This window comes from Phaseolus vulgaris, chromosome 11 (genome assembly GCF_051622355.1).
Source record: "Phaseolus vulgaris cultivar YP4 chromosome 11, ASM5162235v1, whole genome shotgun sequence".
NCBI lineage: Eukaryota > Viridiplantae > Streptophyta > Magnoliopsida > Fabales > Fabaceae > Phaseolus > Phaseolus vulgaris.
Genome location: NC_143508.1, coordinates 2,594,805 through 2,613,801, shown reverse-complemented (window position 1 = coordinate 2,613,801; position 18,997 = coordinate 2,594,805). Strand labels below are relative to the sequence as shown.

At 27.0% G+C, this 18,997-nt stretch overlaps 1 pseudogene; it reads right to left on the bottom strand.

Moving 5' to 3' along the window:
• LOC150022964 (serine carboxypeptidase-like 35) overlaps window positions 1–18,997 on the bottom strand; it is a 114,390-nt pseudogene that overhangs the window by 13,593 nt on the left and 81,800 nt on the right.

Sequence of the window (18,997 nt, the reverse complement as noted above, 5' to 3'; positions counted from 1 at the left end):
ACTATGATTTTTATAAATTTTTTAAATTTAGAAACCAAAGAATGAATCATAATAGAACTACCATTAATAAACATAAAAATGATAATTACATGATACTAATAATGATAACAATTTTGATCGCACGGAACAATAACTCTAATCACATGTAACGATAATAATAAATAATTAAATATTAAATTTAATTAAAATTATATTTCATAAAATTTGACTGAGTACTTTATTAGTATCATATTTCACTATATTTTTTATTTTTATTTAAAATTATATTTATTAATTATTTGCCACTCTTACGCTCTATGATAATGCATACATAGACTAACATATAAGATTTCATTCAACTATATAGGGATGTTTTTGGTCTATACATTCTCCATTCAAGTTTTATAATCTTCATCTCATCTCAAAACACAGTTTTGTCACTTACTTCCTCTCCATTACTGTCATTTTTTTTGGTATAAATCTCATCTTTATATTAAATCTCATCTCAAAACACAGTTTTATATTTTTTTAATCAAAATATTAAATAATAAAGAAATATAAATCTCATCTTTATATTTTAACAAGTGAGTAAAAAACAAATATTTTGTGTATCTATTCCACTTTTGAAATTAAAACTCTAAAATTAAAAAATATATTCTAGAAAAGAAAATCTATAATATTTTTTTTTGTTCTGGAAAAACAATTTCAGAATAAAACAAATTATCTAAAAAATAAAAATCCATAAATGTATTAAAAAAGGAATTCCTAAAAAGTATTTCTCAAATTTCATTAAAATTTGAATTAATAATTATCATTAATTAAAGTGTTATTGACTCATTCTAGTTAATGTTTTTTTACTATCAATATATAAATATATAAATCTTGATATAATAAAATAACCTTATTATCAAAATGAAGAGTCTGAACATTGAGTTGCTTAAGGATGAGGTCATAACCCCTGTTCTGTGGAATCTTTTTAGCTAGATTTACTATAAAGAAACACAAGTAAACTTTTTCTGGTCAATGACATCCCAGAAAAGACAGAATATCTATTAACACTTACTTGAAAAAAGATAAAATATTTTTCTAACTCAACAAAACATCTATCTAACTCAAAATACATTTACCTAACAAAATATGTAATTATTAAATTTTTTATTTTATAATTGTAGAATTAGATTTGGATCACATTCCACTGATATACGACACGTGTTGAATGAAAAACTTTTTTTTATCAATCACATATAAAGAGTTTTATATTTTGTCACCATAAAAATTGATTTTTTTATTATTCATGTGCGCATATATAAATTTACACACACTATACATGGAAAGTGAATTTTGTGTTAAGTAACTAATTTTTTAGAGAATTATAACAAAATATGAATAAAATTAATGGAGTATAAAAAGAAATTTATTGAAGAAAATGTTGTTGGACAAACAAAATTTTGAAAATGGTGTAACTATTTGAAAAAGTTATGACAAATATTTTAAAATTAACAACAATTTTTAGTTGGTAAGAAATAAAATAAAATTATAAGTAAGAGTTACACTTAGAAATGTTAAAAAATAAATATAAAAAGGTTAGTAGAAATGAAAGTTGGAAAAATAATATTGTTTATTATTATAAAAAATAATAAAGTATAGACCTCATCTTTATATTTTAGCAAGTGAGTAAAAAATAATTTTTTTTTATGAGTATCTACTTCACTTTTGAATTTTCAAAATTGTCTCTATTTTGAAATTAAAACTCTAAAATTAAAAAATATATATTTTAGAAAAGAAAATCTATAATAGATATTTTGTGTTCTGGAAAAAACAATTTCAGAATAAAACAAATTATCACGCAAGTTAATGGAATCTTTGCATAATACAAAATGTTCAAACAATATAAAGATAATCCAATGAGTTCAGTCCAAAAGCAAGTATATGGAGAAAGATTTTCCATGAAAGACCAAATATTTTTCTGCAACCAATTAAATGAGTCCAGTCCAAGCAAGTATATGGACATAGACACTCGTATTCTCTAATTATTTCAATTATTATTATATGCATCCTTCTTTCCTTCATCCATCAATATCTATGCCTATACATAATATTCATCTCATCTCAAAAACATAGTTTTGTGTTTAATTTTATTAATTGACATGTTCAATTTTTTAACATGAAAGAACTTTATTTTAATGAATTTTTGCATACAACTGTGATGAACACACAAGTACAGAAGTTTCGTTTCAAAATTGATGAAGAAATTGTTATAATTTACCTCATTTGCTATATAACTTTTTTATACCACTTTGTTATTAAAAAATCTTTGGAATGGCTTTTTAATTAATAACATATATCCATATATCCATACTTAAATTTATTATTATTTTTAATTTAATACATATAAAATGAAATAAATTATATTAGATATTTGTCATATATATAAATTAAAATTGATTTGAGATAAAAAAAAATATTACCAAATAATAATAATAGTAGTATAATGAATTTTTATATTTATATTCCATTTTTTGATATTTTAATTATTCATGAATAAACTTTGATTCAACTATATATATATATATATATATATATATATATTAAAATTTTTGAACTATATATATATTAAAATTTTTGAAACTTGAAGTTGTTGACCTCACCTACAAAGCTATAACTCAAAGTCACAACAAAAAGGAGTGGTCTAAATTAAATTGTATTTAAAAGGTGAAACATTCTTAGTGTGGTGCATGGGAGATAAGGAACTATGTAATGGTGATATTGATACAAAGATTCTTCACCTTTTTGTTAAAGTTTGTCCTATGTGACAACAAAATATAATGGTCCAGACTACATATGAAAAATGTACAAAAACTATATGTGGAACTTGTTCTTCTCCAATGTGGCCAACACAGCAAAAATATGAGAGACACAGAAAAAAGAAGAAAAAGAAAGGATTGTAGTAAAAGTGAGCACTAAAGGAAAGTATTATGCAGTTTGACAAGGTATCAGAAGCTATGCCTTATTACCTTCTTCTGCCAAAGCGTAAATAATGCATTCTCTCTTAAGTGGCTACTGCATAATTAGGCAGTGTGGTCTAACAGGTCTGTTATACAATGCAGCAGTACCCCCTGGTGTTTATAACAAGGCAGCTTTTATGTGGGGTGTGCTCTGTTTGTGTTAGGAATCATGTCATGGTCACCACTTTAACAAAATTTTGTTTTTTTTTTCATTTTCTAAAGTGAAAATATGAAAAGAAACATTAGAGTGAAAAGATGAAAAGAAACATTAGGGAGAGTACTAAAATTTAAATCAAGAAAGAGAATCATTCAAAGCATTATGTCTTGTATAAAGATAAAGGGGAAGACTTTTTAGTTTCCAAATTAGGAATGAGAAGCTGCTTTGATGAGTGTGTTATGTTGGTACGTGTTGAATCAGAAAATGGGCTCCAAAAACACATTATACTATGGAATTCTCCCATGTTTACTTGCTGAAAAGCGCACAAAAAAAAAAAAAAAAATCAGCCAAAAACATCTTTGTGGTGCATGGTGAAGTTTGGAAGAAAAAGGTGACAAATCAAAGTGGAAGCACTTAAAAAACATTTTACAATATTCCACAGCTTTTCAGAAACGGAACAACTTGTACCACAAAGTTGACAATCAGCTGTGCAGCACCGCGTTCTCTTAACATCTAAAGAACATTACGAGAGACATGTGGGGGCAGACATAGTAAGGGGCATTCCCGTCATTTACTTGTTTCCACAATACCACACTAACCTTTTTCCATAATACTGTTACTAACATATCACACCAATAGTATAGCCACTTCCATCATTTTTTTTAAAATTATTTCTCTTCTTTTTCATCCTCACGCATTTTTATTCATTTATTCTTCAAATCAATCTAAATCAGAAATACAACTAGTGATAATTCAAACTAAATAATAAATACTTTTTTAATTTATAATATAAAATTCTAATATAATATTTTAATGGTGGATTAGAGTTTGAGAGTGTAGTCTATATTAATACTATTCATAATAAAATTAAAAAATAAATGTACTTATGTCCTTTATTTTTATTTTCTTACTCAATTTCTACCTACTCTTACGTGCTTTTTTTTTTTCACTGTCACTCCTCATCCATTATCATTATTTTCTCTTATCACACTTCCTTCCAACATTTACCTAACCTAACAATCATTAAAATTTTGTATTTCTCACAAGCATCTCAAATTCCAACCTTATTCACAATTTTTAAACCATTAATAAAATAATTTTTTATTCCAGTTTATATTTTTAAATATTACTTATATATTTATAATTTATAAATGTTATTTTTTTAACTAATTTTTTCTTATTTACATATTTTTCTAAAAAGTTATTATTTAAAATATGTTTTAAAATAATATTTTTTCTAAATTATTATATTCTATACAATTATTTTCTAAATAATTATAAAGTTATAAGTTAGGCAAAACTATTATTATAAGAACAAAAATCGTTAACTTTTTTTATTGATACAAGCACAATGTAGAAAACACAAGGTATAAAGCAGAACAAATAATAACAATGTGTATTTACAGAGCAATTCCGTCTTCATCATATGCTTTGCGTAAAACCCTACGTAACTTTATTCAAATTTTACAATTCTTAGGTCAAAATTTTTTCCATAAACGTCTTTTATCATCATCACATGCTTTGCGTAAAATCCTACCTAACTTTATTCAAATTTTACAATTCTTAGGTTAAAATTTTTTCCATAAACGTCTTTTATCATATGTACTAACTTTATTTAAGTTTCACTATTCTTATGTATGTGCATCTCTTTATTAAAGATTATCATATATTAAACATATACTATTCTTATGTATGTGCATCTCTTTATTAAAGATTATCAGATATTAAACATATACATTATTCTTCTACAAGTTTAGTAATTTAGAAAATAAAATATAAAACTACTTAACTTAAACCACATTTTTATTATTCTAATAATCTTTTGCTATAATATTAAATCACATAAAATCAATTAAATTATGATATTTAGTATTTAAAGATTGAAACTATAAATTTGTAATTCTTTTAAAATTTAGAAACGAAAACTAGAATCCTATACTAAACATAAAAATAATACTTAATTAATGTAAATAAATAATATTAAATTAATTTGTATGTAGCTTGCTTTGCTTGCTTTCATTGAGTTGGGGGACAGAGAAGCTTTATGAGTGTATTCAATAATTATTTTCTAAGCACTCTCATGTCTGTACTTTCAATTTTCGTTTGTTTTTTTTCCTTAGATAACAATATAACTTTCCTTGATCCCACATAATAATAACTCTCTTCTCTGCTTTCATTTCCATGTCCACCATTCTTTCATTGTCGTTTTACATGGTGAGAATTATTATTTCCATTTGAATGAATGAGTTCTTAATCAAATAAAGAAAAAGATATGAATACTCTTATAAAAGATATCTTATTAACATTTTATTTCATTTTTCTCTAACACAAATTGAAATTTTAGATAATTCCAAACATCACATTGTATTAATTATGCGTTGATCACTGTTATTTTTTACATCAAATAAAAGAATGTAGATGTAAACTCTCATACAGTACTTTTCGAATATAGAATACTCTTATTACTAATAAGTAAAATTTACCTAACAATAAACTTTAACAATCAAATTAAAAAGATAAAAATAAAACTCAACTAACAAACAAAATCTTACAATCACATTAGAAAGATAAAAACATAAATATATGTACTAGGATATATTATTTAAAAGTTATAATTAAATAATTTATTTATTTATTATACCACATGTTAAGATATTTAATAAGGATATATTAATTATTAAATATTAATTAAAATATTTCAAAATATGATGATAAATATAGTTTAGTAGTTACTAGTTAAATATTATACCTGAAGAAGATACTAGTTAAATTATATATCTTTTATAACCATTTCGTTAAAATAACTTTTTTAATACCTTACGGTAATATATTATTTTTTTAATATTTCATATACGGATACATTTTTTTATTAGGGATTTTGAATTTTCTTCCACAAATTTAAAGATTACTGGATTCATCAATTTGGAATATTTACGATGCATCAATCTGAGAGTTTTGCAGGATTTAATATTTTGGAAAATTCAAAAACAAAATGTAGATTCTCTATTTTGTAAAACTAACAAATTGCACTGTTTTGAATCACAACATATGTATTCTAGAAACAAAAATTCACAATAAAAATTGAACTATAAATCTGAAAAAAAAATTACTTACCTTCTTCTCTGAACAGAAAATCGTCAAGAAAAAACTCTGCACAAAGAAAAATGTTTTCCTGTGTTAATAGATAGAGTAACACCACAGTTGAGAGAACAATGTAGTCTATCTATCTGCAGTTTATGTGCAGAGGAAGAAGAAAGAGCAGAGTGAGTATTGCGCATTTTAGGGTTTTCAAAAACTATGAGGGATAGATTTGTCTTTACATAACATTTGGGGTGCAGGAAGAAAAAATGGGAGTGCAGGAAGAAACTGCCCATTTTCACTAGCTAAAATCCAAAATCTTTAGCGGGTGGGCCCCATTTGCTCCAGTCATAAAAACTAATGAGTAAAGAAAGCAATGGACCCCACCACCATGCTTGGTACGTGAATGCATGCTTACTTTTTTGCAAAAATATTGGCACATAAAAAAACATGAAAAATGAGCACACAAAACAATGTGAGATAATTGTATTAAACTAAATCTGTTAATATCACCATCTTTTCTTTTCTGTCTCTGTCAAAATTATATCCGTTATCAAAATAAAAAGCTTTATTTATCAAAAATAAAATATTTACGGTGCTTTCAAAATAAATAAAAAATATTAAAAAAATTATAAATTTTAAGAGAAATAAAAATATAAAAAAATTGTTTAAATGTAATAATAACATTTCCACGTCAGTGGAACAATTCTTATTTTTTTTAGCACTAGATTGATTGATGACCAAACACATGGTCTGTTCTTTATGGAAAATTAATAATATTAAAATTTAGATTGAAAAGATATAAATTAAATAGAAAATAATAAATTCAAAATCAAAGCACTGTTTGTCAGTTAATGTTGGTGACTGTGGATTGCAAGTTTGAAGCCCGGCACAATGGATGCGTGTTTAATAAACTATGCTTCTTTTTCAATTACAAAACAAGTACTGCTACCCACCTCGCCATCATTTCTCCTTTGTCCTTCCCGTAATTCCCACCATGATAATTACAGTAATGTTTATGAGTACAGAAAAAAAATAAATTCAGAAGGTGATAATAATAATTTATTTTAGTCGTATGAGATAATAATAATTTATTTTAATCGCACGGGACCACAATAATTTATTTTAGTCGCACGGACCATAATAAATTATTTTTGTCGCCCGAGCGATAATAATTTTTATCGCATTGGCGATAACAATTCTGATCCAATGTTTGTTGTTTTCAAAATAAAATTCAACAAATTTGAACGATGATCAAGACTTTTGAATATTAGGTCTAAAATATTATTTTACCGAAAATTTGTGAAAATTTGTTATATATAATTATAAGTTTTAATTATTTTTGAAATACTAACGAGTAATAAATCATTTTTCAATTTAAAATATTTCTTAAACATTCACAAAAGTTCAATTACTATATTATATAAGAAACTCATATATTTTTCCTTAAAACCATACCATATAAATATAAATATTTTCTAATTAAAATGATAAAGTTTACCTATAGATGGGGTAAACTAGAAGGGAGAAGATGGAAGGGATTGAGAAGAGAGGAAATGGGAAAAGATAGAAAGAGCTTGTTGTGGTGCAAAAATAGGAACTTGGTGGCCAACACCTCTAATGGTGGCAAAAGTAAGACAACCTCATACTCCCCACCCACCCTCCTACTTGTCTTCCTTCAAACCAAGCTCTCCACTCTTTCGTTACATTCAAAATTTTATCTCTTGTAAGCCCTATCTGTTGATAAAAGTGGAACGTTGTCATCAGTGTCTCCACTGCAAGCACAAATATTACAATTAAAATACATTCAAAAAAAAAATTCTCAAACTTTTTCAAGTACTATACTTTAATTATGTAAGTTAATATACCTATACATCCAAATGCGTAAACAGGCACCTAAGAGCTTCTGAATCACTGGCAAAACTGTGATCATTCCATTTTTTAATTACAATGCTTCATAAAAAAATATTATTACTGGATTAATTAATTTAATTAGTTAAATAGCAGTGAAATATATATATATATATATATATATATATATATATTAAAAGTAACTCAAAAGTTCCTAAAATACAGAACAAAAAAATATTTTGATCGCACGAAGCAATAATAATTTATTTTGATCCCAAGGAGCGATAATAATTTATTTTGATCGCACGGAGCAATAATAATTTATTTTGATCCCAAGAGCGATAATAATTTATTTTGATCGCACGAAGCGATAATAATTTATTTTGATCGCACGAAGCGATAATAATTTATTTTGATAGCACGGAGCGATAGTAATTTATTTTGGTCGCACGAGACTATAATAATTTTTTTTGGTCGTATGGGACCACAATAATTTATTTTGATCGTATGGGACGATAATAATTTATTTTGGTCGCACGGGACCATAATAATTTATTGTGGTCGCACATAATAATTTATTTTGGTCGCCCGAGCAATAACAGTTTTTATCACACTGGCGATAACAATTCTGGTCCAATGTTTGTTGTTTTCATAATTAAAATTCAACAAATTTAAATGATGATCAAGATTTTTTACTATGAGTTTAAAATGACTATTTTACCGAAAATTTGTGAAAATATGTTATTGATCCGGTCGGTCATCGGTAGTTAATGACGTCAGCAGAAGATAATCACGTGGGCCACTCGTAGGGTGACACGTGGACCGGGTGACAGAGAGATCAGGGAGCAGATCACCTAGAACGGTGATCGGAGGTCATCCAAAGAGGTGATCGGTGGTCAGTAGCCAAGTGGCCACCGACAGATCAGTCAGCAGAGAAGTCAGGGGACAGATCACCCAGAACGGTGATCGGTGGTCAGTAACCAAGCGGTCACCGACAGATCAGTTCCTAGATGCTTGGTGAAGGGGAAATCGTTTGCGCAGAGAGCAATGCTTGGTGAGTGTGCCTAGACCAGCCACACCTGGCGTTCTCCTGAAAGTATGCGATTTACCCAGATAAAAGGAATGCGCTAAGTTACTCCGCAAGGGAATAACTTAGACACACGCTAGAGCCCTTCAAGTAGTGACACGTGTGTGGTTAGTTGCATGACTCTACGTGTCATCATCTGAGAGGGGCGCGGTCCAGACAAAGGTGCACTCCGTGCCGTTAAAGGTACAGACAAGCGCAGACACGCGCAGACACTCACGTTTTACTGATTCTGGAGGTACGTTGCCACAGAAAAGCGCAACAGGGTTCTGACACATGCCAGAGAGGCATAACAGAATTCTGTTAGGCGCATATACAGAAGGAGGCATAAAAGAGAATCAGAGTGAGATTCAACGGGAGTTTTTTTTACACACATTACTACACATTTTTTTCTATTTGGTGGTTTTGTGATCTAACTTGATCGTCGGAGTGCAAACGGCCGCTAGAGGCGCCGTATGTGTGTTTTGCAGGTCGCGTTTGGAGATCCTAAAGAAGGTTCTGAGGGTGATTTTGCAGATAACACAGTCGCGTAGACGGGTAGGGAGAGAGCTACGAAACGATTCCTCCACGCTCGAGTTGTCGGCAGGATCAGTTATATATACTTATAAGTTTTAATTATTTTTGAAATACTAATGAGTAATAAATCATTTTTCAATTTAAAATATTTCTTAAACATAAATGTTCACAAAAGGTCCATTACTATATTATATAAGAAACTCATATATTTTTCCTTAAAACCATACCATATAAATATAAATATTGTCTAATTAAAATGATAAAGTTGACCTATAGATGGGGTAAATTAGAAGGGAGAAAATGGAAGGGATTGAGAAGAGAGGAAATGAGAAAAGATAGAAAGAGCTTGTTGTGGTGCAAAAATAGGAACTTGGTGGCCAGCACCTCTAATGGTGGCAAAAGTAAGACCACTTTATACTCCTCCACCCACCCTCCTACTTGTCTTCCTTCAAATCAAACTCTCCTCTCTTTCGTTACATTCAATTTTATCTCTTGTAAGCAGTATCTTGTTGATAACAGTGGAACTTTGCCATCAGTGTCTCCACTGCAAGCACAAATATTACAATTAAAATATATTCAAAACAAAATTTTCTCAAACTTTTTCAAGTACTACACTTTAATTATGTAAGTAAATATACCTATACCTCCAAATGCGTAAACAGCACCTAAGAGCTTCTTAATCACTAGCAAAACTGTGCTAATGATTAGTTACTAGATTAGTTAAATAACAGTGAAATATATATATATATATATATATATATATATATATATATATATATGAGAATAAGTACCTGCAAAGGATGTAAGGATAAGTGTGACTACTGATATTGCCATGAATAACACTCTGCGCATCCTTATTTTTGAAATACTTTTCCACGTGAATGTATCCCGATAATGGCAGCTTATTCCAAAGTTCCTAAAATACACAACTAAAAAATATTTTGATCGCACGCAGCGATAATAATTTATTTTAATCACACGCAGTGATAATAATTTATTTTGATCGCACGCAGCGATAATAATTTATTTTGGTACGGACTTGTAAAAGAACGTCAGAGAGAGAAGTAACGGCAACAACAACAGACACTTGTGAAAGTCAATTGTGGAAGGACCTCCGGGAGAGAATAAGTTTGGGTGATAGGATATGAAATTCTCTTAAAAAAATAATTAATTTTATATGCTAAAATAAAAAAATGAGATTATGTAATTTTTTATATTTAATAAGTGTTAAAATTAAATATTATAGGTAAATATTTTCATAAGAACTTCTAAATTTTGTAACTAATCCATTAAAGAAATATTTTTGAAATGTACATAATATTTCTAAAACATTTCTTATCGCACGTGACGATAATAATTTTTATCAGGACCATAATAATTATGATTGTAAGGGACAATAAAAGTACTGATGTACAGGACAGCAATAATTTATTTTTTGATCGCACATATAGATAACGTTTATGATCGCACGATGCCATAATAACAATTTTGATCGCACAAGCGATAACAATTTTGAATAAGACGGTAATAATTTATTTTGGTCGCACGAGACAATAATAATTTATTTTGGTCGTAAGGGACAATAATAATTTATTTTGGTAGTATAGGACGATAATAATTTATTTTCGTAGCACGGAACGATAATAATTTATTTTGGTGGCACGGGACGATAATAATTTATTTTGGTGGCACCGATAATAATTTATTTTAGTCGCACGGAACGATAATAATTTATTTTGGTCGCACGAGACGATAATAATTTATTTTGGTCGCACGGAACGATAATAATTTATTTTGGTCCTACGAGATCATAATAATTTATTTTAGTGGCATGATGACCATAATAATAATATGGGAATGAGCTTTTTCTTTTTAGGTGAGTGGGGCTTTTTCTTGTCTAACAAGTAAACATAGCCTTAAAATATTTATATATTTTCACCCAACTTCTTTCTCCACATGTATATTTTCTTGTCTAACGTTTTTTTAATTAAGGGATAAAAATATTAAGATACAGATATTTAAAATATTATCCTTAAAAAATAAATATTGTAAGGTGGACGATTAGAGTAATCAAATTACATACCTTTATTTCAAAAGAATTTGTTAAAATTAAGGTGATATTGTTTGTCTTAAAAAAAAAAAGACTAACCTCCTCTGTTTGTGCTGCTCCAAAAACAACAGCGAAACAACCTTGTAGTAAACAAATAATATAGATATTAAAAAATTAATATATCACATATTACCAATTAATATATCTTTTTTACATATTAACAGGGAGAAGCACTACAAAATGTCATTTCAAAAGTTAATCTCTAAAATAAATTTTAAAAAACTAAACAAATAATTTTAAAAGTATTAATTACTAAAAAGATAATATTTAATTATGTTATAAAGTATTACTAATTCTAAAAAATAATTTATAAATAATATTTAATTTAATCCAAAATAATGGTTAATTATTTTATATTTATGAACGAGTTGATATTTAATACAAAAATTTATCATATACTACATAACACTATAAGGAGAAGAATGGTGTTTACTTAATTATTAGGGACACTACTCAAACAAAGACCTAAAACCTTATATAACAACAATTTATACAATTTGACATTTTCATAATTTATGCATTTCATCTAAACTATCCTTTCAGTATATTTTATCAATTCTAAAATTCTTTCAACCATCCTATGTTATTTATCATCCTATTTTAAATAAACAATTATAATATTATGTTCATATATACTCTCTACTTTTTCTTTAAAAGTCAATTGAATAGAAACTTTTTAGCTTTTGTTTAAAATAAAAATAAAAAAAACAAACTTATTTGTCTATATAAATTTGGTTCAAACTTTATTCTTTAGTTACCCTTTTTAGGCCACACAAAACCCTAACGCATGCCATATACTTTACATTTAATACTTTTAAGTACTTTCAAATACATATCTGTTTCAATAAAAAAAACAACTTTTTTTTCTTTTTTATTTATAAATTTTACTAATAAATAAATTTTTATGTAAATAACAGAGTGCATTCTTTAGTATTAGGTAAGATGTTCTATGTTAACAATGATTTTTAGTGTTAAGAATAATTATGCTTATATTTTTTATAATATAAATATTATTAGTATCATGTAATTATCATTTTTATGTTTATTAATGGTAGTTCTATTAGGATTCATTCTTGTTTAGTTTCTAAATTTAAAAAAATTATAAAAATCATAGTTTCAATCTTTAAATACTAAATAGTGTATTGACTTGTCCTTTTGGTTTGTAAACCTTTTAAGAAAAGGTTGGGTGGAAGAATGTTGTATTTAGACAAAGAATAAATTTTATGAGTGGTGACATTGGGTGGTTACAAATTTTTGTAAAAAACAGAATATATGCTAACACTTGAAAAAAAAAGATAAAATATTTTTGTCTAACTCAACAAAACATTTACCTAACTCAAAACACATTTACCTAACAAAATATATGTAATTATTAAATTTTTTATTTTATAATTGTAGAATTAAATTTGGATCACATTCCATTAACATTACTTGTGTTGAATGATTTTTTTTTTTATCAATCACATATAAAGAGTTTTATGTTTTGTCACCATAAAAATTGATTTTTTTTATTATTTATGTGCGCATATATAAATTTACACACACTATATATTTAAAGTGAATTTTATACTAAGTAGCTAATTTATGGAAGAACTATAACAAAATATGAATAAAATTAATGGATAATTTATTTTAGTCTTATGGGACTATGATAATTTATCAATTCTGATCCAATGTTTGTTGTTTCAAAATAACATTTCAACAGATTTAAATGATGATCAAGGCTTTAGATTATCGATAATAATTTATTTTGATCACACGGAGCAATAATAATTTATTTTGGTCGCACGAGATAATAATAATTTGTTTTGATTATATGGAACGATAATAATTTATTTTAATCGCACGAGACAATAATAATTGACTTTCACAAGTGTTTGTTGTTGCTGTTACTTCTCTCCCTGACGCGACATTCTTTTACAAGTCCGTACCAAAATAAATTATTATCGCTGCGTGCGATCAAAATAAATTATTATCGTGCTATCAAAATAAATTATTATTCCTGCATGCGATCACAATAAATGATTATCGCTGATCAAAATAAATTATTATCGCTGCGTGCGATCAAAATAAATTATTATCGCTCCGTGCGATCAAAATATTTTTTAGTTCTACATTTAAGGAACTTTGGAATAAGCTGTCATTATCGGATACATCCTGTGGAGTTATTTACGTGGAAAAGTATTTCAAAAATAAGGATGTGCAGAGGATTATTCATGCCAATATAATAGTCACACTTATCCTTACATCCTTTGCAGGTACTTATTCTCATATATATATATATATATATATATATATATATATATATATATCACTGCTATTTAACTAATTAAATTAACTAATCCAGTAATAATATTTTTTTGATGAAGCACTGTAATTAAAAAATGGAATGATTCAAGAAGCACAGTTTTGCCAGTGAGTCAGAAGCTCTTAGGTGCCTGTTTACGCATTTGGATGTATAGATATATTAACTTGTTTGGTTGTTTTAGGAGTATTAGGAATTATGAGTTGAACTTGTTATAGCAATAGTAGAAAATGGTTCCGTTGGAACCAGGTTGATGGTAATGGTGAGAGGTTGAAGAATTATTTTATAAGCTATGTTAGAGGCAGAAAAGAAAAAGTAGAGACAGAAAATGCAGTTCCAAAAGAATGGAGAAGAAAGAGAGAAATTGTTCTAAAAACACACACTTGGAGTAAAAAAAAAACATGCTAGTCACATTTTGTCAATAGATTCAAGTGGTAGAATCTACATAAGAAAAACATTTGATCAAGGTTTGAGAGAATATGCATACAGAGGGATAATTTATTTTGATTGCACGGAGCGATAATAATTTATTTTGATCGCACAGAGCGATAATAATTTATTTTGGTCGCACGAGACAATAATAATTTATTTTGGTCGTCCGAACGATAACAATTTTGATCACAGGGGCGATAACAATTGTGATCCACAATGTTTGTTGTTTTCCAACATATTTAAATGATAATAAGGCTTTTGACTATCCAGTCTAAAATGACTATTTTTATCATATGATTGTATAATAAAATTGTTGCCTTTCTTACTAAAAAATGTAAAAATATTTACAATTTTAAGCAATGCAATAATAATTTATTTTGATCGCACAGAGCAATAATAATTTATTTTGATCGCTCTTGGTCGCACGAGACAATAATAATTTATTTTGGTTATATGGGACGATAATAATTTATTTTGGTCGTCCGAACGATAACAATTTTGATCACAGGGGCGATAACAATTGTGATCCACAATGTTTGTTGTTTTCCAACAGATTTAAATGATAATAAGGCTTTTGACTATCGAGTATAAAATGACTATTTTTATCATATGATTGTATAATAAAATTGTTGGCCTTTCTTATTAAAAAAAATATAAAAATATTTACAATTTTAAGCAAGGCGATAATAAATTTATTTTGAGAGAGAAGTAACACCAATAGGCAATTGTAGAAGGGCCTAAGGGAGAGAATAGGTTTGGTGATAGAATATGGAATTCTCTTAACAAAATAATTAATTTTCTATGCTTAAATAAAAAAAACAAGATTATGTAATTTTTTATATTTAATAAGTGTTAAAATTAAATATTATATGTTATGATTTTCATAAGAACTTCTAAATTTTGTAACGAATCAATTAAAGAAATATTTTTGAAATGTACATAATATTTCTAAAACATTTATGTGTTCTGATCACACATGACGATAACAATTTTTATCAGAACGATAATAATTATGATCGTACGGGACAATAAAAGTTCTGATTGTACAGGACGACAATAATTTATTTTTTGATAGCATAGAGAGATAAAATTCTGATCGCACGGTGCCATAATAACAATTTTGATCGCACAAGCGATAACAATTTTGAGCAAGGCGATAATAATTGATTCTGATCGCACGGAGCGATAGTAATTTATTTTGGTTGCACGAGACAATAATAATTTATTTTGGTCGTATGGAACTATAATAATTTATTTTGGTCGTATGGAACAATAATAATTTATTTTGATCGGGACAATAATAATTTATTTTGGTCGTACGGGACGATAATAATTTATTTCGGTCGTATGGAACCATAATAATTTAGTTTGGTCGCACGAGACCATAATAATTTATTTTGGTTGCACGACGATCATAAAAATATTATTACTATTAATATCTTATTATTATTTTAATATTGTCAGATCACGTATTTTTACTGTCTTGTCATCAACTTTGATCAGAAATAGATACATCTTACACCACTAGTAAAATAGATACATCTTACACCATAATAATTTATTTTGGTTGTACAGGACCATAATAATTTATTTTGGTCCCACAAGCGATATTCACTCATCCCATGCTCAAAAGGCATAATAAAATAATTTAACCAATAAGAATTTTTTAAACAAGTTTGTTTCTCTTTTAATTATTTATGAAGGATGTGGACATAATAGGTTAGGTAAAGTAAAAGTTAGGTTTAGGTTATTCTCCCACTAAAGTAAGTTTACTTTGATCATATTGCATTGTCAAACTCTATTTCACAATTCTACATATTTCCATTTTTACTACATATATATGGTTGTCTTTGCCATTCAATATAAATATGTAGTACCTCACACTTCACAATCAAAGCAAAAAAGCAAAGTCACTACTAAAAGTGAGGATACATGGAATGGTGATTAGAGTTTGATCGTGTAGTATATAGTAATACTATTCATAATAAAAGTAAAAAGTAAATGTATTCATGAACTTTCTTTTTCTTTGTGACTCATTTATTTTACTCAATTTCTATCTCCTATACTATATGCCTCTTCTTTTCATTATCACTTCCCACTCACTATCATTGTTCTTTCTTATCACGGTTACTTCCAATAACCTAACAATCATTCAAATTTTGTATTTCTCAGAAGCATCTCAAATTCCAACCACTTTCATTTACAATTTTTAAATCATTAATAAAATACTTTTTTATTCAGTTTCTATATTTTTAAATATTACTCAAATATTTATATTTTAAAATTTATAAACATTAATTTTTTTAACAAATTTTTCTTATTTACATATTTTTTCTAAATAATTATTACTTAAGATATGTTTAAAATAATTAGTTTTCTAAATTATTATATTCTATACAATTATTTTTCTAAATAACCATAAAGTTAGAAGTTAGGCAAAAAGATATTATGAGAATAAAAGCCATTTTTATTGATACCAGTACAGTATAGAAAAGCACAATGTGTTTTAGATTAGGTAGTTATTACTTTGTTATGTGTAAAATTGTTCAATAATATGAGTATTTCAACAATTATGTTTAAGAAATATTTTAAATTGAAAAATGATTTATTATTCATTAGTATTTCAAAAATAATTAAAACTTATAATTATATATAACATATTTTCACAAATTTTTGGTAAAATGGTCATTTTAAACTTGATAGTCAAAATTCATGATCATCATTTAAATTTGTTGAATTTTATTCTGAAAACAACAAACATTGGACTAGAATTGTTATCGTCAGTGTGATAAAAAAATGTTATCGCTCGGGCGACCAAAATAAATTATTATGGTTCGTGCGACCAAAATAAATTATTATCGTCCCGTGCGACCAAAATAAATTATTATCGTCCCGTGCGACCAAAATAAATTATTATTATCGTCTTCTGGATTTTATTTTTTTCTGTGCTCATAAACATTACTGTAACTATCATAGTGGGAATTACGGAAATAAAATATTCCCATCAACAAGCCGCAAATGATAGGGTGACAAACTTGCCCGGACAACCACCGGTTAATTTTAATCACTACTCCGACTATATTAAACTAATAGCTGAAGAAGAAAAAATAATCTTTTACTGGTTGTTTGAAGCTGAAAATGCTTCATGGGATAAACCTCTCGTATTGTGACTCAATGGAGATATGCATGGATCCACGGTAAATCACTTTTATTTCTTCATTTTAATTTATTTTCATATATTTGTAAAAAAATTGTTAGATATATTAATTTGTTGATATACTTGTATATTGTTTATTTGGTAGGACCTGGTTGTTTCTCTATTGCTTTTGGAGCAGTACAAGAGCTTGGTCCATTTCTTGTAGATGATCTTCAGCGGCTTAAGTTTAACAAATCTTCTTGGAATCAAGGTGTATAATTTTATTATTTCATTTTTAATTTTAAATATTATTTATTTAATTATTTATATATAATTTGGATTGTGTTGTTTCAATTTTGCAGTTACAAATATCATATTCTTGGAATCACCTATTTCTTACACCAATAATTCCAAAGACTTAAGTAATGTTAATGATAAAGTTTTCTTAAAAAGATGGTGTAGATATTATAAAGCAGGGGTGACAAATTTTGGATTTTTGTTTTCTAGATATATTTTTTTTATTATGAAATATGTTTTTAGACACAGAAAATATATTATAGATTTCATTTTCTAGAGTGTATTTTTTTAATTCTAAAATTTTAATTTAAGAATAAAGTCAATTTTAAAAATTCAAAAATGGAATGCTTACTGTCAAAGCAAAACAAAAATGAGATAATTACTTTACTAAATTTTTGTTTTTTATTCACTTGCTAAAATTAAAAGATGAGTTCTAGATTTCTTTATTAATTTTTTTTTTTGTGAAGAACTTTCATATTTATTATTATTTTTATTTTATTATTTATATTAAATGAGATGACGTCGTTCCATCATACAAATGTTTAAAATTTATTTAGGCATAATGCCAAAATGGGTGTCAAATAGCAAAAACAATGGATCAATCAAAAGGTCCCACAATTGTTAAAGAAAATGAAAGCCAGTGGTGTATAAATAAAATGAGAAGTGGCAAGTAGAAAATTCAATGTTCGGCCAGCCTAACTAGCTCAGGACTTGAATAGGTTGTGGAGATGTTATAAAGTGGGAGAGGAATAACAAAATTTCTGGGCTAGATGGAGATGCACATGCTTTTAACAGTTGGTAGTGCGGTTATAAATCTCTATGCATTTCAGAAAAAAGATAATATTTGTTAACACTTGAAAAAAAGACAAAATATTTATCTAACTCAACAAAACATTTACCAAACTAAAAACACATTTACCTAAGAAAATATATGTAAATTTTGGGAGAACTATAACAAAATACGAATAAAATTAATGGAAAATAAAAAGACAATTATAGAAGAAAATATTATTGAGAAACAAAAATTTTAAAATTGATGAAGAAGAA